Raw genomic sequence first — 23,200 nt, forward strand, 5'->3', positions numbered from 1 at the left:
TGTAATTGAAAATAATCAAGAGAGAGAAGACACTAAAATGCAGGTGATATTGAGTTTCCATTTTAATGAAACTGTCCAAGTGGACGTTTTTGCACTGGGTTATGGGACTAAAAGGCATCCTGATCTCCAGGTTCTTTTAAACCACTTAAGAGACATGTAAGGTTTAAAATTATATATGTGTATATATGTGTGCATGCATCATACATGTGTATGTATGCATATACTCCTACATGCAATACATACATGTATATGTGTGTACATATATACATATAGACATGCATACATTCACATGCATATACACACATGTGCACACATATCTACACATATATACATCTACATCTACATATAAAAGGTATAGAAAAAAAGAGACCTTTTCCCCTGACATCAAGAAGGAAGTATAATCTCCTGGCCCCTTTAGAGTACCTGTCTTTGGTATTGGTGGGAGAGGAGTTAACCAGCTTAACTCCATTCCCCTATAGTCCAGTCTCACCATGTTTTAAGCCCAAGGGCCTCCTGGAGGCCTCAGTCTGTCCTAGAATCCTCCCTGTAGGGCTGTCATGGCTTGAGATCCTCAGTCTGTGGACTCTGCCACATGCACCTAGAACTGAAATGAAACAATAAAAACAGATCACAACCTTATAACTGATTTCAGGGCAACAGCTCATAAAAGGGGTGGTTTTTCCCACACATCTCATTGATTTCATGGTACATAAGCTTTGAGTGTACAAGGATTTCCTTCCTGAACACTGCCAGAAAGAGAGCAAGACTATTCACATCTGGTAGGTTCAAAGACTTCCCTGTTTCAGCTAAGTAGCCAATGAAAAGAGGCTACCACATGTGGTCACAAAGGGACACAGAATGTTTTCTCCCAGGACCAGAAATCTTGCACACATGTGTCTCCACCATAGGTGTTTGAACCAAAATTTATTTATATAACTTAAAATAACGAGGAGGTATAGGAATCTCACTTAAGAGGTATTGCAACGATCCAGAAAAGAGGAGGTGAAGGCTTGAATTAGAGTGGTTACATTAGCAATGGAGTGGATGAGACTGATTCACGGCACTATGGAGAAATGAATTAATGACATTTATTAAGTTTTTCCTAAGTAAAAAGCGGTATGCCAAGTAGTATGCTAAAACCTAAGGATACCAATGTAACATCAAGAATTTGCATTCTATTAGGGGAAACATGATATTGAGGAGAGTAATGGTTAGAAAAAAGAGACATGGTGTGGAATATCACAAAGATAAAGAATGGAATAATCATTTAAATGCCCTTTATAGAGGCCATAGTAGTGTTGGATTGATTTTGGTTTTTAGAGCAAGACAAATCAGGGAAGAGGAAAATACTTGGGCAGTGGCAGAAAGAGTACATGGTCCCATGGAGTGCTCAGTTGAGAGTCTTGCCTCCTCCCAAGTTGGGTCTCTAGTGATCTGATTTGGAGGATTTTGCAATAGCATAAACTATATTTGGTACTTTTACAGAGTAGAATGGACAGGACTCAGCAACTGATCCAACTGCATGTAAGATACAAACTCTTTGAGGGAGTTTTTTTTGTCTTTATATTTCTCATCCAGCAAAGAATTTTATTTTTACTCAACCCTCGATATATGTACCTAGGATATTAAGAATGTTGGAGTAAGACAAAGTTTAGAGTTTGGGTGACAGTATTTTATAACACAGATGTTGAATATTCCCAGGTGAGCACTGCACACGGATTACCACAGCTTTATAGCATACCCCACACTTTCTCCAGAGGCATCCCTTCTGATTTATGGGATTAATTCCTGGGGCACAGCCTGGATGACAATGTCGCCCACCAATGTACACTGCAGTGGGGTTTCTTCTTGGTGGTGCCTTTTCCCAGAAGGCAGTCATCTCCAGGTCACTCTTACAGCCCTAAAGCCCATGTGCCTGCCAAGGTTAAGTTGTCCAGACACAGACCATCAAAATATTTATTTCAAGACTTTCCTGTCTTTCTCAATCTCCTATTCTGTTCCACAGGCTTGAAATAATATAACTCAACCAATCCCAAATGAAGAATAAGAGTTTAGAATGGGCCAAAAAGGAAAAGAATTAGTGAAAAGAATAAATTAAAGAAATAATTCTTAGAAAAGGGCAAGGAAAAAGAGAAAGCATTTCATTATTTATCAATGTCAGTTAGTCATTATCCAGAGAAAAACCCCTCTGGGTAAAAAATCAAAGAAACCATGACCATAATGCAAATATATAGAAAAGCAATGCTTGTTGAATTAATGAATTCTTGCATGTTTAAATCTTTCATTTTTTCATAAGACTTTCCCCAAGAACTCCCTGAATGGGGTATTTCTTAGGCATTTCCTTAAAAAATGTCCATCCTTACTTCATTCCTAAATTTTGCCATTATCCATAGACTCAGCACATTTCTAGAAAGATCCTAACTCATGCTTAGAATGAAAACACGAAGAGAATATTAGAGCTGAAACAGATCTTAAACATGAACCAAGGCAGTCCTTTCCTTTTTAATAGATACATAAAATAAAATGAAAAGATGCTCTCCTCCCACAGATCACAACCATAGGTTGTAAATAATGAAGTCACTATTTGCACCCAGGTTCTCTGATCACAAATCCAGTGCTCTCTTTTCTTTTCTTTTCTTTTCTTTTCTTTTCTTTTCTTTTCTTTTCTTTTCTTTTCTTTTCTTTTCTTTTCTTTTCTTTTCTCTTCTCTTCTCTTCTCTTCTTTTCTTTTCTCTTCTCTTCTTTTCTTTTCTCTTCTTTTCTTTTCTTTTCTTTACTTTTCTCTTCTTTTCTTTTCTTTACTTTCCTTTCATTTTCCTTTCTTTTACTTACTTTTCGTTTCTTTTCCTTCCTTTTCTTTTCTTTTCTTTTCTTTTCTTTTCTTTTCTTTTCTTTTCTTTCCTTTTCTCTTCTCTTCTTTCCTTTCCTTTCCTTTCCTTTCCTTTCCTTTCCTTTCCTTTCCTTTCCATTCCTTTCCTTTCCTTTCCTTTCCTTTCTTTTCTTTTATTTTCTTTTCTTTTCTTTTCCTTTCTTTTCTTTTATTTCTTTTCTTTACTTTTCTTTTCTTTCTTTTCCTTTTCCTTTCCTTTCCTTTCCTTTCTTTCCTTTTCCTTTCTTTGCCTTCCCTTGCCTTTCCTTTGCTTTTCTTTCCTTTCCTTTCCTTTCCTGTCCTGTCCTTTCCTTTCCTTTCCTTCCTTTCCTTTCCTTTCCTTTCCTTTCCTTTCCTTTCCTTTCCTTTCCTTTCCTTTCCTTTCCTTTCCTTTCCTTTCCTTTCCTTTCCTTTCCTTTCCTTTCCTTTCTTTTCTCTTCCTTTCATTTCCTTCCTTTTCTTTTCCTTTCCTTCCTTTTCTTTTCCTTTCCTTTCTTTTCCTTTACTTTCCTTTCTTTTCTTTTCCTTTACTTTCTTTTCTTTCCTTTCTTTTCCTTTCCTTTATTTTCCTTTCCTTTCCTTTCTTTTCTTTTCCTTTACTTTCTTTTCTTTCCTTTCATTTCCTTTCGTTTTCTTTCCTTTCCTTTCCTTTCCTTTCCTTTCCTTTCCTTTCTTTTCTTTTCTCTCCTTTCCTTTCCTTTTCTTTTCCAATTCTCTTTCAACTAGTAGAACTGAGATTTCTTGATGCCCAGTCCAATGCTCTTCCCATGAACAAACTTTGACATTGACTAGCATTTTAAGTATAGAGACACAAAACTAAGACTCCAGATACTCTCTGGAATTCTTCCTAAGCACTAAGAAAGACAGGTTCATAGCTTCTATCTGGTAAATGGCAGTTAGTTCCTGGTTATCATCCTAAACCCAACCAGCCAGGTTTTACTTAAGTAGAGATAACAAAGAAGGATATGTTTTTCAATGCAATTCTGTTTTTGCTTAAAAAAAATCCAATGTAACAAAGATCAAGCAGGTCTCTTCTCACTCTTAGGCACCAGGATTCTCAGAGTCCTTAGGAATCAACAAGAATATTGAAAACAAAAATTATTCTCTGAGCAAAGGAAACAACATGAGAATTCTCCCACAAATAATCCCACCCAGAATATTATTCTCTTGCCCTGTCATAAGTTCTCTCTTTTCACAATTATTTGTTCATTTAATTTTTTTTATTTAAAAATATGCATTTATTGCCTCTTGTGCTCAAGGCTCAGCATTGAACTCTATCAGGCATAAAGGAATGGATCAGAGATTGTTCCTGTCTTACTGTCAACTTTTATGCCTTATAAACAAACAAAACACTGATAAAAATCGAGTAACTAGGGCAGTTAATACATTAGAGGGAACATCGATACGCATGTTGGTGTCCTCTAACATGAGGTCAGGTGTTGGGAAAGAGAAGAAGAGAAAAGGCACAGTTAGGGTTTTTTCCTCATTGAGGAACAAAGAAGAGTGTCTTAGGGCTCAGTATACAATAACTACCAAAGCTATAATGGGCTGGTAAATATGAACTGAGTTCACCTTAGAGGAAAAGAGATCATTGAGTGAGTGTGATCAAGGGTGAGCAGGGAAGTGGAGACAGGGAGCAAGGACTATCCCACTTAGCTCACCTGGAGTAGGAATTAGGAGAGAATGAGTGCAAGTACTCTCAGTGTTGGAAAAGGTGGGCAGAGTTTTCATCATTAGGACAGAGGCAGGTGTTAGAGCCAACCAGGAGATGGAAGAGATGGAAAAGGAAAAGGCTTAAGATGAAAAGAGTTATGGAGCAAGCATTCCAGAGAGCACAGTGGAAAGGGTAAGTAGCTTTAGAGTGGGATATTCAGTGTGTTGGGTTGAGACTTTTGGGAATGAGGAAATGGGCAGTATGAGGTAGAGAATAGATTGTGAATGCTGACAGAGAGGGGTTAAGAATGATTGAGATGGGGAGACCATAAATGGGTGCAATTTTATTAATCATTGACCAAAGTGTTTACATAGATTATTAACATTGCAAGGGGTTCAGCCTCAGGGTCAACTCTTTTCAGGCTGTTAGGCAGCTCAGGTGAAGGGAAAGTAGGGGGGAAATGATGGAATGGCATTTCTCTCCCTCTCTACAGGTAGATTAGGTTGGTAGATTGAAAAACTGAGTGGGATTATTGTCATCTCTACATCTCTTGGAGATGAGAAGGGTCCCTTACAATAAGGGAGAGATCAGTCTAATAGACAGGCACTGTGGTGAATGACATCTCTCTGCCACCTTTTAAGAAGGAAGAGTAAAGAGGCTATATATGTGTATATGTATATAGACATACATACATACACATATATTCACGTAAATGAACACATACACACACATATATATACACATGTACACACATATTCAAATATACATATATACTGCACCACAAGTTAGAGACAAAGAAACAGTCCAAACTCCCTGTGAAAAAAGTCTCATACACCTCTGGACAAGAATTATACAAGGTGAGAAGGCATTGAGAGATAGGGATCAAGAGCAGGCCCCTGAGTGGGGACCCATTATCCCTCTCATTGAAGCCTAGCCATATTATGGCCATGTAGCCTTTTATAGAGTTCAGGAACAAAACAATTTTCCATTAGTATTTGCGTGGCAAACCCAGACCTATGAAATAATGATAGATCCGATAATCTAGGTTATTGAAAGAGCAACACCAGTTACGTAGACACCACAATATCTTATATGAGCATATTAAAAGAAAATAAAAGATCTGGAAACAAAGTAGGCATGCATCCATTGGACAATGACTAAAAGAATTTTGGAAGGTGAATATAATATTGTGCAATAAGAGATAAAGACTGTGCAGAAGACAGAGAAGCATGTGAAGACTTACATAAATTGATGCAAAGTAAACAATATGTTTAAAAAGTTGTCACCATGGTTATAACATGTATGTAAATGGGGAAAAACAAGAAGCTCGTGCAACTTTAGCCCAACCATACACTCTCATGGTGTCCCTGTTTTCTCATCAGACAAATAAAGATAACAATCCTAGCTGACTAACCTCAGAGGTCATTGTCAGAAATAAATTAAATAGAAAGAAACAAAAAGGACTTGGGAATCCAAGAAGTGCTAGACTAAAGGGAACTAGTCTTGTTATTCCCATTCATAGATAGGATTTATATAGAATCATTAAATATGGATGAAAACAATGATATGAAATGAGCTGACATCATCTGATAAACGAGTTAGCCCTAAGGGTTGGGGAGATGGGAGAAAAATCACAGTTGCAGGATCACTATGAAACATATGCTTTATTTGGGGGAGCAAAAGGAAGGTTAGAAGGAGGCAAGGGATGGAAATCACCAGGCAGGTTACAGTACAGGGCACAAAGGAGAGCTGATGTAGAGGCAGTGGACTAGGTATCCTGATCTGTCAGGGTTGCCTTTTCTTCAAGGTTTCAGGAACCCTGATATTGAATGGGGTGGATCTTTCTCTGCTGTCTCCCATTTGTGGAGGTGTGGGGATGTTGGTGGAAATTGGGAAGCAGGTTTCTGAAATAATTGTAGCTTCAGGAAAAAAGGATCATTTCCCAAGTATTTCATGCATGGCAAATCAGGGGCAGAGGAGTGTGGAGGTTGAAAAAGTGGCAGAGAGTACAGGTGTTCACAGAGCTGATCAAGCTCTTTGTTTCATGATCCTGCTAGCATCTGGCACTGTTACTGCTTGGTAGTGCATTGACGATAGAAAGGTGGAGGGCATGGGGGGCATTTCTGCTGGAACAATGCTGGTGGGAATGGCTCAGGGCACTTAGGAGGGCAAGGCTCTGGGCACTTGGGAAAACAAGGCTCTGGACACTGGGGCATACGTGGCTCTGGGTACTGGGGAAGACATGGCTCTGGGCATTTGGGAATACATGGCACCACACACTGGGGAAGACAAGGCTCTGGGCACTGGGGAAGACATGGCTCTGGACACTTGGGAAGACATGGCTCTGGACAAACAGATTGGCAAGGTTGTGGACACTTGGGAGTGGTCCAGCAGGGCTGTTGGCACTGCAGATAGTACTGATAGGACATCTTTCTGAGATTTCTGCAAATCTGAAAGAAGAAAAAACAGAACTTACACACAGGTAAACACTTTCATAGTTAGATTTTACTAAAGTTAGTAAGTTCCTAAAGTTCCTAAATTAGAGTTTACAAAACTCTCATATGGAGGCAGATCATGATTTCATTAATTCAACTGGGTTCACCTACCTTCCAAATTGTCTACATATCTACTCATTTGTCCTTCCAGCAAATTCTCTCTGTCTTCAGTTGAGTTTCCAAAAACTTTAGAAAGCTCCAGCCCATGATGGAAACAACCACCTCAAATGTGCTATGGGACCCTTGAGCAATTTCAGCCACTTCCATTCACCTCTGTCTCACCATCTACCAATTGAGGGTGCACAGCAAGTAGTATTGAAAACCAAACACTAATCTGGGCAGAACATATGAGTCTGAGCCAATCAACCAACGGTGTTTTAGGAAGCACTTACTGTGGACTGATCACTTTGCTAAGCTCTAGGGACAGAAAGAAAGGCAAAATCACTGCCCAGTATATCAAAGAACTCACAATCTATTGAGGAGGACAACAGGTGAAAAAACAACATCATATTAGATATATGCAATGCCAATGGAATTTAATCTTAAAGGAGAAAGTTTCTCTGGGTCTCCGATGCAAAGATCTGGAAGATCCCTGTCCACTCTAATAATACAAATAAATCATGGCAGAATGAATATTCCAGAGTTCTATGCTTTTACAAATGGTCAATGAAAGCTTGAAGGAAAAAGACCAGAGTCACTGAAATTCTGGCTAATCTCCCAATAAACCCAGATTCCTAAGATTACCACAAACATGGTAACCTGGTTAAAGCCTGGAGGGAGCTTTGCCACAAGATGTTGAAAGAAAATGTGACTGGTTTCCCTCTGTTCCTGAAACTCAGTGTCCCAGGTCCCTGACAGACCAGATTTTCTAGACTGTTTCTGAGCCTCTCTATTTTCCTGTACAAAGTGGAAATGGATCCCAAAGACAGGAGAGTCAACACAAAGAGTCTTTCATCAATATCCTTCAACAATCGTGTCCCAATTCCTCCCAACGAGATAACCAAACACATGATCCTAACTTGATCACAGGAGGAAGATTTGAAGAGAAAAGACATCACAGAGATGATCCAGTCTAATTCCCTCTTTTTACAAGTGAGGGAAATGAAGCCCAGTAAATTACCAAAGGGCATAGAGGTTGGAGTAAGTGACAGAACCAAGGAAGTCTTGGTCTTCTTTTTCTCGATCTTGTCCTGCCCTTCCACAAAAGCTGCTGCTGTAACATGTATTTTAGAATTTTCATATTAGAATTAATCTTTGAGTTTTAAGAAAAAGAACGGTTTGGAAAACAAGATCTGTAAGGTCAAAGTCAGAAGAGACTTTAGAGATTATCTAATGCAAAGCCTGCATTTTGCAGATGAAAAATTGAGGCTCAGAGAAAAAAAATTACTTTAGAAAGACCACATTTCTGTTTAGCTATAGACTAAGGTTTTAAGTTGAGGACTCCTCATTTCTGACAAGAGTTCATTAATCAATATTGCTCATTTCAGTAGAAATTAGGAAAAATCAAAGTGAACACAAGGATCTCTCAAGTATACAATATGGAATACTCTGTTTATAGTATTTCATAGAATGCACAAGCAGAAAGGACCCTTGAAGATGACCAATAGGCCTACTGAGGAGCCAACTCATACTGACTGAGTGGAAATGACATAGTTAGTCCCACAGCTAGTTAGAGACAAAACAAGGACTAGAAGTCAGACCCCAGGACTTCTGATTCCTGGGCTAGGTCTCTCTCCACTCCACCAAACTGCCTCCTCTACCTTTCAGCCTGCAAGAGAAATTCCAGCCCCAAGATTAGCCCTGAAGAATCTCAGACTCACCAGATGCTCCAGCACAGATGAGGAATCAGCTGGCCAGTGGATGGCTGTAGTTCCAGCAAAAGCCCCTTTATAGGGCTGCAGAGTCCTGCTAAGAGGAAGTAGACACAGCCCTAGATTCTGCCATCCCAATTATCTCCTCAACAAAGTGTAATCCACCTGCAATTCTGAAAATGCCTTGCCACACTCACCCTCATGACCATGGCTTCCCTCTTTTGCAAGCCTCACTGGCCCTGCTACTTGTCTGTGGGTGATTCATCCAGAAGTCCCTGCTTAGAACTAAAGTCAAAGTCTATTGTATCAGAACTCATTGAATCTAATCAATAGTTCCTCCCAGCTGGAGGCATTGGATAACCTAGGGTTTTGAAGTAAGCATGCAGTTTTTCCAAGTTTTTACTAGAAATAAAAGATAATAAGGAGTGATAAGAAAAACTATGCCTTGACATTGAAAGAACACTGGTTTGGGGGTCACAGAATCATAGAATTTGAGTGTTGGAAGGAACTTCAGAGGCCATACAGAGGAACTCATGTCTGAAAGGAATTTCTACCATGACATACTCATCAAATGCAAATTATTGAAATGAACTTCTCCAAAATCAAAGGTACTTCTTATACTAAGACCACATTTCCTATCCTTCTCCTTTATAAACTCCAGGATGGAGCAATCACTTCCTTCCATAATTCCCATAATTTTCACCTCACCAACCAGGGTCTTCCTGTCAGTGAAAATCTCATTTAGGATATCCCTGGTTGTTTTCTACACCTTTCGAAAAGTAAAATGGTCACTTTAAAAGTCAGGAAGTTATTAGTCATATCATATGGGCAAGATGATGAGAACCCAAGAAGCAATTAGGAAAACTGAAGTCTCCCCTCATTTATCTGTCATGTCTCCTTCGTTCTCCACTAGTATCCTATGAGGTTTCTCTTCAATCAGTATCTACAGGTAGGCTCTAGAAAAGTTGAGTGTGATTATACACTTTTCAGGGATAGTCCTGTGCTCTTTCAGCATGAACATAGATCTTTAACTCAGCATTCCCCAAAGTCTCTCCCCTTTATCTCCCCCAGATATCCTTGATTTTTCTAACCTCCCTGTTTGTAAGCTGGATGGTTCTGGCCCCTCTGGTTGGACGATCCTTCCTGCTCCAGAGACAGGTCCCTGACTCCGCTGTTACTTAGTATAATCACTAAGTTGTACTTCCCAGAATCCCTTGGAATCCTGTGCAGATGAGTGCCTGGGGATGAGGACTATCTGAGCTCTAGGGGAAAATTCATTGTTTCCCTGGACATTTTATATTGTGCTTTTCAAGTGTCAGAATGTTCTAAGGTCTAAAATTCTTCTCAGATACCCAGTATGTGTGAGATCCTAGGCCAGTCACTGAACCCTATTTGAGTTAAGTTTTCTCATATGTAAAATGAGCTGGAGAAGGAAAAGGCAAACCACTTTAGTAGTTTTGCAAAGAAAAACTCAAATGGGGTCACGATGGGTCAGGCACTGCTGAAAACCACTGAATCATGACAGCAAAAATAAAACTTTTAATTCATATTACAAAGGAATTTCTTTCCCTTTACATTTCTCATTTCTCTGTTTTTGCCCCTTTTGTCCTTCAGATTTTCGCAATTTAAAAGGAAACCTCCTTACACATAAAATGAATAAGTTATTATGTACATTATATCTTTTCCATGAGGACAAAATGAACTCCTGTACATTTAGTGCTTTTGACTCCACAAGGCCCTACATGAATATAAGCTATCCTTTTAAACCAAGAAGGATTGTCTGCATTCTGATTTGGAACACCATAAAGTCATGATGTCTTTCTCTTGTATTATTCTCTCCCCTGGTATGAATTCCTACCTCTGCCTGCTATCACTTCCCCATTGTACTTTGGCCAAATGTGCGCTCTCCCCTTGGCCTCCTTAGCACATTTCTCTACACTTTCCCAGTTATTTCATGCTCTATAAGAAGTCCTCCTTTCCAAGATTCTCTTGGCTTGTCTCATCTTCTATTCTGTTTCCAACACACCTAAACTATTTTCAGAAGTCCTGAACAAATGCCTCAAATGGAAGAAGAGACCCCTATTTTCTTCTTGTTAGCTGTATTATTCTTACTAACAACTATTGTGGTGGGGCTCCCTTGAGACTCACTGGGTCTCACACATATGTGGCAGGGTTTTAGTCAATGCTTGTGGGCTTCCACTTCTAACAGTCAAGTGGAGAAGCTTGGTTTTAAGGGCCAGCACTACAGGTCCAAAACTAGAGCTCTTACCATTGTGCCACTGGGGACAATGAAAATCTGTCTGTGGAAAGGATGTTACTGTAGGTAACATATGGCAGACAGAACACTGGGTACGGTGTAAAGAAGACCTGAGATGGAATTCTGTACACAGAACTTATTGCCAATGTTATAAGACTGGAACAAGTCAGTTGACCTCTCTAGATCTTATGACAGAGACATTAAACTTCTCCAATTGATTACAAATAGCCAACTGAGCTTAATATCATACTTCAATCATGTTTCCCAAAGAGCAGTCATTCTGATTTCTGAGAACTGGGCCATTGGAATAAGGAGCACAGCCCACATGACTGTCTGAAAGGAGTCTAAGACTTTGGGTAGGCTTCTGGTTCTATTTCAATCAAGAGTGTGATAACGAAGCCCAAAAGGCCAATGGATCCATGGGTGGCATTAAGAAAGGAAAACTTCAAGGAATAAGCAGGTTATCATTCCACCTTTTCCATCCTAATCAAATAACACTTAAAATAGTTCAGTATAGATCTCTGCATTTATTGGAAGACGTTGGAATGTAGAGAAGACACAGAGGAGGGCCATTGTGGTCACATAGGACATAGAGACCATGTCATAAGACAATCAGGGAAAGCTACTGGTAATGTTTACTTTGTAAAAGAGAAGTCTCAGAGATTCATGGCAGCTGTCTTCAAAAGTATGCCAGTTGGTCACATGAAATAGGAATCAGATTTGTTCTGTTTAGCCCAGGAGGCAGAACAAAGAGGCTTGTGTGGAAGAGGCAAAGAGATAGAATTTAAGTTGATTGTCAAGAAGAGGTTCTCAACAATTAAAACTTTCCTTATGAGTGAAATGGGCCACCAGAGCCAGTTGTGAGTTCTCCTTCAGGAAGACACTAAATAGTCTTTTGTCAAGTATTTTGTAGTGGACATTCCTCATTTTGCATTTACCTAGATGGTGGCAAAGGTCCCTTTCAAATCTAAAAGCCTGTGTCCCCATGACAAAAGGGTCAGAGATCAAGAACTACTAAGGACTGGAGAGATCATCTAGTCCAGCATCTTCATTTTACAGAAGAAATAATCAAATTTGAGAAAATGAAGAGACTTGCCACCAAATCAGACATAGTTAAGCAATCAGGTTAGAATTTAAATACGAATCTTTTGTTAGTAAATGTAGTTGTCTTCCCACTACACTACTGTCTCATTTTTGTAACATGGGGACAAATATGGTGTATTTAACAATTTGTTTGCCAATCGTTTAGTCCTATATGTGCAGGTTTTATTTACCCAGTTAAACTCTTTAATCTATGAGTATGGAGGTTCTTGATTTCTTAGGGGTTCTCACCCTTCTATACGCATTTTCCTCTACCTCAGTGTTCACATAAAGACTTCTATAGCCAAGGGAAAACTCATTATATTCTTTGAGAGGGAGACCACTCGACATTAAGTTATCGTAGAACTTCCATAATTCCATCCAGATGAACCAGAATCTTTGCCTGGAAGGAGATTTTGCCAATTGAGATGATGTCAGACAGGTAATGATCATAGGATGATGGATTGAAAGCTGGAAGGAACATTTAAAGTCAATGATGGTGTGGAACTAAGGGTTTACATTTTTCAACTGATGACTTTTAGGGCAGGATGGGGACACTAAGTCACCCAAACATATGCACACCCAGTGAAATACGTCTCTCATATTCCATCATTATCAACATATCTGCTAGGCACCAGTGATCTGTGGGTGACATTGGTATTTCCCAGGATTTTTCCACAGACCCAGATGCATCAGACTTGGGGAACAGGAAGAGAAAAACTCATCTCTTCCTCATCCTGAATTTTTAGGCAGTTGTTTCCTCTGAATCCCAAGTGACCTTCATTGGGAGTAGGAGAGGATTATAAGTGAGAGGAGTGGAAAGAAAAGACAAAAGGCTCCTTATTGCTTCAAGGATAAAACATAAATTCTTCATTCTGGCATTCAATGCTACAGAGCTAACATATTGTTCTGCAATCTACATTTACCAGTATAATCAGGTTATCCTGCTTGGGCCCTATATTCTGTGTTCCATGTCCCATGGATTTATCTTGTGATAGGTGACTCCTGATGGGTAAGGACATACTCACTTCTGATTTATTCTTCGCAGATATCCCAGGTTCCTTAAAAGCACCTCTCAGGTGCAAACTCAGACACCAGGATTTTCCTGATAGTCCCACTTAGTAGCATATTCTCCCTTTTGAAATTCCATTATGTTTCTTATTTACTTATCAGTTAATGAATAAGTATTTTTGCTATTTACTATTGCTTTATTATCATTACTATATTAATTCAATAATTACTGTATAGTCACTGTCCTAAGAAAAGGACATTCAAGAAAAGGTCAAAGACAACCCCTGCTCTCAAGGATTGCATAGTCTTATGGGAGAGACAACAGGAAACAACTGTGTACATGCTAGCTATACCCAGGATAAATCAGAAATAATCAAGAGAAGGAAGGTACAAGAGTTAAGAGGGATTTGATAAGTTCTGGGTTGAAGGTGGGATTTTAACCTGCACTCGAAAGAAATCAGGGAAGCCATGACACAGGGATGAGGAGAGAGAGCGCTGGTCTTAATCCTCCAAGTGTAATGAAATCTCCCAGAAGACAGAAACCATTCAGTTTTTGTCACTGTATTCACAGTACTGGGCACAGACTCTTGAACAAAATGAAGAGAACATGTTTAATAGACATTTTCTAAACTCATCTGAAGTGAGTCCTAGCTTCCATTAATTGAAATGCAGTGTCCAAAATGAGGAAGAAAATAACCCATTTCTACACTGACTTGGTCAGACAACAACTGTGGTATTTTGTCTGATTCTAGGCAACATATTTTAGGAAAAATATTGTTAAGCAGAAAAGCATTCCTATGAAGAAAAGCAAGACTCCAAATCATACCCTATAAGCAAATAACTCAGGAACCATGAGGAATGGTTTAAACATTTGGGGATGTTTTTACTTGAAAATATAGGGAAGTTATAACACCTGACTATTAATCTATGGGGTGGTTGCATGTGGAAAACTGGCTTTATGACTCAATGGGTTTCCAGAGGCAGGATCAGGATAAATGAATGAAAGACACAGAGACAGATTTCAACTCAATGGACAAAAAAAAAATCCCAATAATTGGAGCAGTCCAACAATGATGTTGGTTTCCTCATGAGTCAGTCAACAAGCATTTGTTAATTGTTCACTAGGTATCTGACATTGCAAAAGCCCTGGGGATCCAAAGAAAGATGAAACACACAGATATAATTGAAAATAATCAAGAGAGGGAAGACATTAAAATGCAGGGAAATGTTGAGTTTCCATTTCACTGAAATCGTCCAAGTAGATGTCTTTGCACTGGGTTATAGTTCCTTTTAAACCACTTAAGAGCCATGTAAGGTTTTAAATTATACACACACACACACACACACATGTATATATACACATATATATGTATACACACATATACATATATACACACATATACATATATTTAAAAGGTATAGAAAAAAGAGGCTTTTTCCCTGGCATCAAGGAGGAAGCACAATCTCCTGGCCCCCTTAGACTATTTCCGTCTTTGTTTCTTTTTTTTTAAAATTTATTTAATATATTTAGTTTTCAGCATTGATTTTCACAAAAGTTTGAATTACACATTTTTTCCCCATTTCCACCCTCCCGCCACTCCAAGATGGCATATATTCTGATTGCCCCATTCCCCAATCAGCCCTCTCATCTGTCACCCTACTCCCCACCCATTCCCCTTTCCGTTCTTCTCTTGTAGGGCAAGATAAATTTCTATGCCCCATTGCCTGTGTATCTTATTTCCTAGTTGCAGGCAAAAACATTTTTGTTGTTGTCGTTGTTTTTGAATGTCTGTTTTTAAAACTTTGAGTTCCAAATTCTCTCTCCTCTTCCCTCCCCACCCACTCTCCCTAAGAAGGCAAGTAATTCAACATAGGCCACATGTGTATCATTATGTAAAACCCTTCCACAAAACTCATGTTGTGAAAGATTAATTATGTTTTGCTCCTTCCTAACCTATCCCCCTTTATTGAATTTTCTCCCTTGACCCTGTCCCTTTTTGAAAGTGTTTGATTTTGATTACCTCCTCCCCATGTCTGCCCTCCCTTCTATCATCCCCCTTTTTTATCTTCTTCCTCCTTCTTTCCTGTGGGGTAAGATACCCAATTGAGTGTGTATGGTATTCCCTCCTCAGGTCAAATCCAATGAGAGCAAGATTTACTCATTCCCCCTCACCTGCCCCCTCTTCCCTTCCTACAGAACCACTTTTTCTTGCTACTTTTGTGTGAGATGATTTACCCCATTCTATCTCTCCCTTTCTCCCTCTCTCAATATATTCCTCTCTTATCCCTTAAATTGATTTTGTTTTTTTAGATATCATCCCTTCATATTCAACTTCACCCTGTGCCCTTTGTGTGTGTGTGTGTGTATACACACACACACACACACACACACATATATACACATATATATATATATACCTACATATATACATACATAGACACACATAGGTATATATGTGCATATTCCTTTCAGTTACTATGATATTGACATAAGTCCCTTATGATTTTTCTTTCTTGTTTACCTTTTCATGCTTCTCTTGATTATTGTGTTTGAAAGTCAAATTTTCTATTCAGCTCTGGTCTTTTCACTGTGAAAGCTTGAAAGTCCTCTATTTTATTGAAAATCCATATTTTGCCTTGGAGCATGATACTCAATTTTGCTGAGTAGGTGATTCTTGGCTTTAATCCTAGCTCCATTGACCTCCGGAATATCATATTCCAAGCCCTTCAGTCCCTTAATGTGGAAGCTGCCAGATCCTGTGTTATCCTGATTATTTTTCCACAATATTCAAATTATTTCTTTCTGGCTGCTTGCAGTATTTTCTCCTTGATCTGGGAGCTCTGGAATTTGGTGACAATGTTCCTAGGAGTTTTCTTTTTGGGATCTATTTGAGGAGGCAATCTGTGGATTCTTTCAATTTCTATTTTACCCTCTGGCTCTAGAATATCAGGGCAATTCTCCTTGATAATTTCCTGAAAGATGATATCTAGGCTCTTTATTTGATCATGGCTTTCAGATAGTCCAATAATTTTTAAATTATCTCTCCTGGATCTATTTTCTAGGTCAGTGGTTTTTCCAATGAGATATTTGACATTGTCTTCCATTTTTTCATTCCTTTGGTTCTGTTTTATAATATCTTGATTTCTCATCAAGTCACTAGCTTCCACTTGCTCCAATCTAATTTTTAAGGTAGTATTTTCTTCAGTGGTCTTTAGGACATCCTTTTCCATTTGGCTAATTCTGCCTTTCAAGGCATTCTTCTCCTCATTGGCTTTTTGGAGCTCTTTTGCCATTTGAGTTAGTCTATTTTTTAAAGTGTTGTTTTCTTCAGTGTATTTTTCAGTATTTTTTTGGGTCTCCTTTAGCAAGTCATTGACTTGTTTTTCATGGTTTTCTCACATCATTCTCATTTCTCTTCCCAATTTTTCCTCTACTTCTCTAACTTACTTTTCCAACTCCTTTTTGAGCTCTTCCATGGCCTGAGACCAGTGCACATTTTTCTTGGAGGCTTTTGGTGTAGGCTCTTGCACTTTGTTGACTTCTTCAGGCCATATGTTTTGGTCTTCTTTGTCACCAAGGAAAGATTCCAAAGTCTGAGACTGAATCTGGGTGTGTTTTCGCTGCCTGGCCATGTTCTCAGCCAATTTACTTGACCCTTGAGTTTTTCGTCGGGGTATGACTGCTTCTAGAGCAAAGAGTACTTTGTTCCAAGCTTGAGGGGATGTGCCGTTGATTTAAGAGCTATTTCTATATAGCCAGCTCTGCCACCCCAGCACTCCTCCTTCCTCAAGAACCACCAACCTGGACCCAATGCAAATCTTCAGCAGGCTCTGCATTCCTGCTCTGCTCTGCCACTTAATTCCTCCCACCACGTAGGCCTGGGGCTGGAAGTAACTGCAGCTGTAGTTCTGTAGCTGCACCTCCCCCACTGCCCCTGGGGCAGTGGCCGAGTGAACTCTGTCCCCCACAGCTTTTCCCACTAACCTTCTCTGCTGTCTTTGGTGTTTGTTGGTTGAGAAGTCTGGTAACTGCCACAGCTCACTGATTCAGGGTGCTAGGGTCTGTCCTGCCCGGCTCCTGGTCTGGCTGGTCCTGCTGCCTCCCACGCTGAGCTCTGCTCCCCTCCACTCTGTGCACGATAGACCTCATCCAGCAACCATCCAGGCTGTCCCGGGCTGGATCCCTGCTTCCCTCTGCTATTTTGTGGGTTCTGCAGTTCTCGAATTTGTTCAGAGCCATTTTTTATAGGTTTTTGGAGGGACATGGTGGGGAGCTCACGCAAGTCCCTACTTTTCAGCTGCCATCTTGACTCCACCCCGCTCCGTCTTTGTTTTTTTCTTTTTGTTTTTTGGCAGGGCAATTGTGGTTAAGTGACTTGCCCAAGGTCACACAGCTAATACATGTGTCAAGGGTCTGAGGCTGGATTTGAACTGAGGTCCTCCTGACTCCAGGGCCAGTGCTCTACTCACTGCCCCACTTAGTTGCCCCTATTTCCGTCTTTGGTGATTGAAAGGAGAGGAGTTAACCAGCTTTAACTCCATCCGTAGCCTAGTCCCACCAAGTTTTAAGCCCAAGGGGACCATGGAGGACTCACTTTGTCCTAGAATTATCACTGTAGGGCTGTCGTGGCTTGAGATCCGTGGTCTGTGGACTCCACCACATGCATCTAGAAATGAAACAAAACAAAACAAACCACAACCTTACAACTGATTTGAGAGCAACAGCTCATAAAAAGGGTGGTCTTTCCCACACACCTCATTGACTTCATGGTACATAAGCTTTGGGTGAACAGGAATTTCCTTCCCCGGACATTGCCAGAAAGAGAGCAAGACTATTCACATTTGGTAGGTTCAAAGACTTCCCAGTTTCAGCTAAGTAGTGATGAAAAGTTACCCACGTCTCATTGTAAAGGGACACAGAATGTTTTTTCCCAGGACCAGAAAGGTCACACACATGTGTCTCCACTTTGGGTGACCTGTGTTTGGACCACAGCTTGTTTATACAAGTGAAAATTGAGAATAGGAATAGGGATCCAACTTAAGAGGTATTGCTATGATCCAGAAAAGAGGTAGTGAAGTCTTGAATGAGAGTATCAATGGAGTGGAAAAGACTGATTCAGGAACTATGGAGAAATGAATTAATAACATTTACTAAGCTTTTACTAAATTCCAAATAATATGTTAATACCTAAGGATATCAATATAAAATCAAGAATTTTCATTCTATCAGGAAAAAGAGTAAAATGAGAAAAAGAGGTATATTCTGCAGTGTTGCAAAGTTAAAGAATGGAATAATCTTTTGAATGCCCTTTATAGAGGCAACAGGAATGTTGACTTGATTTTGGTTCTTAGAGCAAGACAAAAGTCAGGCTAGGGGAAAATACTTGGGGAGTGGAAGGAAGGGCAAATAGGCCCAAGTAGTGCACAGTCAAGAGTCTTGCCTCCTCCCAAGTTGGGTTTCTAGTGATCTGGTTTGGAGGATTTTGCAACAGCAAAAACTATTGGTACTTTTACAGAGTAGGATGGACAGGACTCAACTACTGATCCAGTTGCATATAAAATACAAACTCCTTGAAAGAGATTTTTGTCTTTATATTTCTCCTACCTGGAAAAGAATTTTGTTTGTATTCAACCCTTGATATTAGTATATAGGATATTAAGAATGTGGGAGTAAGAGAAGGTTTAGAGTTTAGGTGATAATATCTTATGGTAGAGAAACTAAATTTACCCAGGTTGGCACCGCACACAGATTACTACAGTTTTATAGCATTACCCTGCACGTTTGTCAAGGGACATTCCTTCAGATTTATGGGATTGGTTCCTGGAGTTAAGGAGCATAGCCTGGATGAGAATGCCACCCACCAATGTATGCTGCAGTGGGGCTTCTCCTTGGTGATGCCTTTCCCCAGAAGGCAGTCATCTCCAGGTCACTCTTACAGCCCTAAAGCCCATGTGCCTGCCGAGGTTAAGTTGTCCAGACACAAACCATCAAAATATTTATTTCAAGACTTTCCTGTCTTTCTCCCATCTCCCATTCTATTCCACAGGCTTGAAATAACATAACCCAACCAATCCCAAATTAAGAGAAAAGGTTTAGAATGGGCTGAGAAAGAAGAGAATTATTGAAAACAATAAATTAAAGAAATACTCCTTAGAAAAGGGCAAGAAAGGGGCAGCTAGGTGGTGCAGTGAGTAGAGCACCGGCCCTGGAGTCAGGAGGACCTGAGTTCAAATCCGGCCTCAGACACTTGACACATATACTAGCTGTGTGACCTTGGGCAAGTCACTTAACCCCAATTGCCCTGCCCCCCCCCCCAAAAAAAAAGCAAAAATAAATAAATAAATAAATAAATATTTAAAAAAAAGAAAAGGGCAAGAAAAAAGGAAAGCATTTCATAATTTATCAGTCATTCATTAGCCAGAGAAAACCTCTCTGGGTAAAAAATCAAAGAAACCATGACCATAATAATAATATTCAGGAAAATAAATGCTTATTGAATTAATGAATGTTTGCATGTACAACTCCTTCAATTTCCCATCAGATTACCCCCCAGAACCCCCTGGTTGGAGTATTTGTTAATCATTGCCTAACAAAATATCCATCCTTAGCTAATTCCTAAATTTTGCCATCATCCATAGACTCAGAACATTTCTAGAAAGAACCCAAACATGCTTAGAATGAAAACATGAAGAAAATATTGGAGCTGAAATAGATCTCAAACATGAACCAAGGTAGTCCTCTCCTTTTTAAGAGATAAATAAAACAAAATCAAAAGAGGCCCTCCTCCCACAGGTCACAAGCATAGGGAGTAAATAGTAAAGTCACTAATTACACCTAGGTTCTCTGATCACAAATCCAGTGCTCTCTTCTCTTTTCGTTTTTTTCCAATTCTCTTTCAACCAGTAGAACTGAGATTTCTTGAATCCCACTCCACTGCTCTTCCCATGAACAAATTTTGATAGTGACTGGTATTTTAAGTATAGAGACACAAAACTAAGACTCCAGATACTCTGTGGAATTCCTCCTAAGTATAGGAAAGACAAGTTCATAGCTTCTATATGGTAAATGGCAGTTAGTTCCTGGTTATCATCCTAAACCCAACCAGCCAGGTTTTACTCAAGTAGAGATAACAAAGAGGGATATGTTTTTCAACACAGTTCTGTTTTTGCTTAAAAAAATAAAAATCCAGTGTAACAAAGATGAACAAGGTCTCTTCTCACCATAAGGCACCAGGATTCTCAGAGTCCTTAGGAATCAACAAGAACTTTGAAAACAAAAATTATCCTCTAAGCCAAGAAAATAGAATGAGGATTCTCCAACAAATAATCCCACCCAGAATATTATTCCTTTCCCTGGCATATTTTAAGTTCTCTGTTTTCACATTTATTTGTTCATTTGATATTTTGTATTCAACATATATGTATTTATTGCCTCCTGTCCTCAAGGGTCAGCATTGAACTCTACTGGGCATAAAGGAATGGATCAGAGATGGTTCCTGTCCTACTGTCAATTTTTATGCCTTATTTTGCCTCAAAACACTGATAAAAATTGAGGAACTAGGGTGGTCAATACATTAGAGGGAATATTGCTATGCATGTTGGTGTCCTCCAACATGAGGTCAGGTGTTGGGAAGGAGAAGAAGAAAAGGCACAGTTAGGTTTTTTTTTTCTTCATTGAGGAACAAAGAAGAGTGTCTTAGGGCTCAGTATACAATAACTACCAAAGCTGTGATGGGCTGGTAAATACGGACTGAGTTCACCTTACAGGAAAAGAGATCATTGAGTGAGTGTGATCAAGGCTGAGCAGGGAAATGGAGACAGGGAGCAAGGGCTATTCCACCTAGCTCACCTGGAGTAGGAATTAGGAGAGAATGAGTGCAAGTACTCTCAGTGTTGGAAAAGGTCGACAGAGTTTTCATCCTTAGAACAGAGGCAGGTCTTAGAGCAAACCCAGAGATGGAAGGAGTGGAAAAGGAAAAGGCTTAAGAAGAAAAGAGTTATGGAGAAAGCATTCCAGAGACAAGTGGAAGGGGTAAGTACCTTTAGAGTGAGTCATTGGAGGTGTTGGAATAAGGGAATAAGAAAGTGGGCAGTGTGAGGAAGAGAACAGATTTTGAATGCTGAGAGACAGGGGTTAAGAATTGTTGAGATGGGGAGGCTATAAACGGGTGAAACTTTATTAATTGTTGACCAAAGTGTTTAGATAGATTATTAGCATCACGAGGTGTTCAGCCTCAGGGTCAACTCTTTTCAGGCTATTAGGCAGCTCAGGTGAAGGGATAAGTAGGGGAAAATGATGGAATAGCATTTCTTTCCCTCACTGCAGGTAGATCAGGTTGGTAGATCGAAAAATTAAGTAAGATTATTGACATCTCTAGGTCTCTTGGAGATAAGGGTCCCTTACAAGAAGCGAGAAGTCAATTGAACAGACAGACACTGTGTGGAATCATATCTCACTGCCACTTTTTAAGTAGGAATAGAAAGGAACCTACATATACATATGTATGTGTGTGTATATATATATATATATATATATATATAAATATACACACATACATACACATGTATACACACACATATATATACACATACATATATACTGCACAACAAATTAGAGACAAAGAAACAGTCAAAACTTCCCATCAGGTGAAAAAAAGTCTCATATCCTTCTGGACAAGAATTTCACAAGATGAAAAAGCATTAACAGGTAGGGATCAAGCAGCGGCCTCAGAGTAGGGACCCCATTATGCTTCTCATTGCAGCCTACCCAAATTATAGCCATGTAGCCTTTTATAGAGTCTAGGAACAAAACAACTTCTCCAATAGAATTTGCATTGTAAACCCAGACCTAAGAAGTGATGGCAGATCTGATAATCTGGGTTTCTAAAAGTGGCAGACCAGTCACATAGACACCAAAATATCTATATGAGCACAATTAAAAGGGGAAAAAGATCTGGAAACAAAGTAGGTGCCCACCCATTGGAGAATGACTAAAAGAATTTCGGAAGGTGCAATAAGAAATAATGATTGTAGAGAAGACAGAAAAGCATGTGAAGACACATAAATTGATGCAAAGTAAACCATATTTTTTAAAAAGTTGTAAACATGGTTCTGTTGTGGATGTAAATGAGATAAACAAGAAGGTCATGTGATTTAGACAAGACATATACTCTCATGGTGTCCCAGTTTTCTCATCAGACAAATCAAGATAACAATCCTAGCTGGCTAACCTCAGGGTCATTGTCAGAAATAAATCAAATAATAAAATACATAAAGGACTTGGGAAGCCAAGAAATGTTAGACAAAAAGAAACTGGTGTTGTTACTCCCATTCATAGACAGGACTTGTATCTAATCATTAAACATGGATGGAAAACATTGATATGAAATGAGCTGACACCACATAAGGGATGGGGAGATGGGAGAAAAATCACTGTTGCAGGCTCACCATGAAACATAGGCTTTATTTGGGGCAGTGGGAGGGAAGTTACAAGGATACAAGGGATGGAAATCACCAGGCAGGTTACAGCACAGAGCATGAAGGAGAGCTAATGTAGAGGCAGGGGACCAGGGAACCTGGTCTGTCAGGTTGCCTTTTCTCCATGGTTTCAGGAAACCTGATATTGAATGGGGTGGATCTTTCTCTGCAGTCTCCCATCCGTGGAGGTGTGGGGATGGTGGTGGAAATTGGAAAGCTCATTTTTGAAATAATTGTAGCTTCAAGAACAAAGGCTCATTTCCCAGGTATTCCATGCATGACAAATCAAGGGCAGAGGAGTATGGAGGTTGAGAGAGTGGCAGAGAGCACAGGCATTCACAGAGCTGATCAAACTCCTTGTTTCATGGTCCTGCTAGCATCTGGCACTGTTACTTCTTGGTAGTGCATTGACGATAGCAAGGTGGAGGGCATGGTGGGCATTTCTGCTGGCACAGTGTTGTTGGGCATGGCTCAGAGCACCTAGGAGGGCAAGGCTCTGGACACTTGGGAAAACATGACTCTGGGCACTGGGGAAGACACGGCTCT

This window comes from Trichosurus vulpecula, chromosome 4 (assembly GCF_011100635.1).
Source record: "Trichosurus vulpecula isolate mTriVul1 chromosome 4, mTriVul1.pri, whole genome shotgun sequence".
Classification (NCBI taxonomy): domain Eukaryota; kingdom Metazoa; phylum Chordata; class Mammalia; order Diprotodontia; family Phalangeridae; genus Trichosurus; species Trichosurus vulpecula.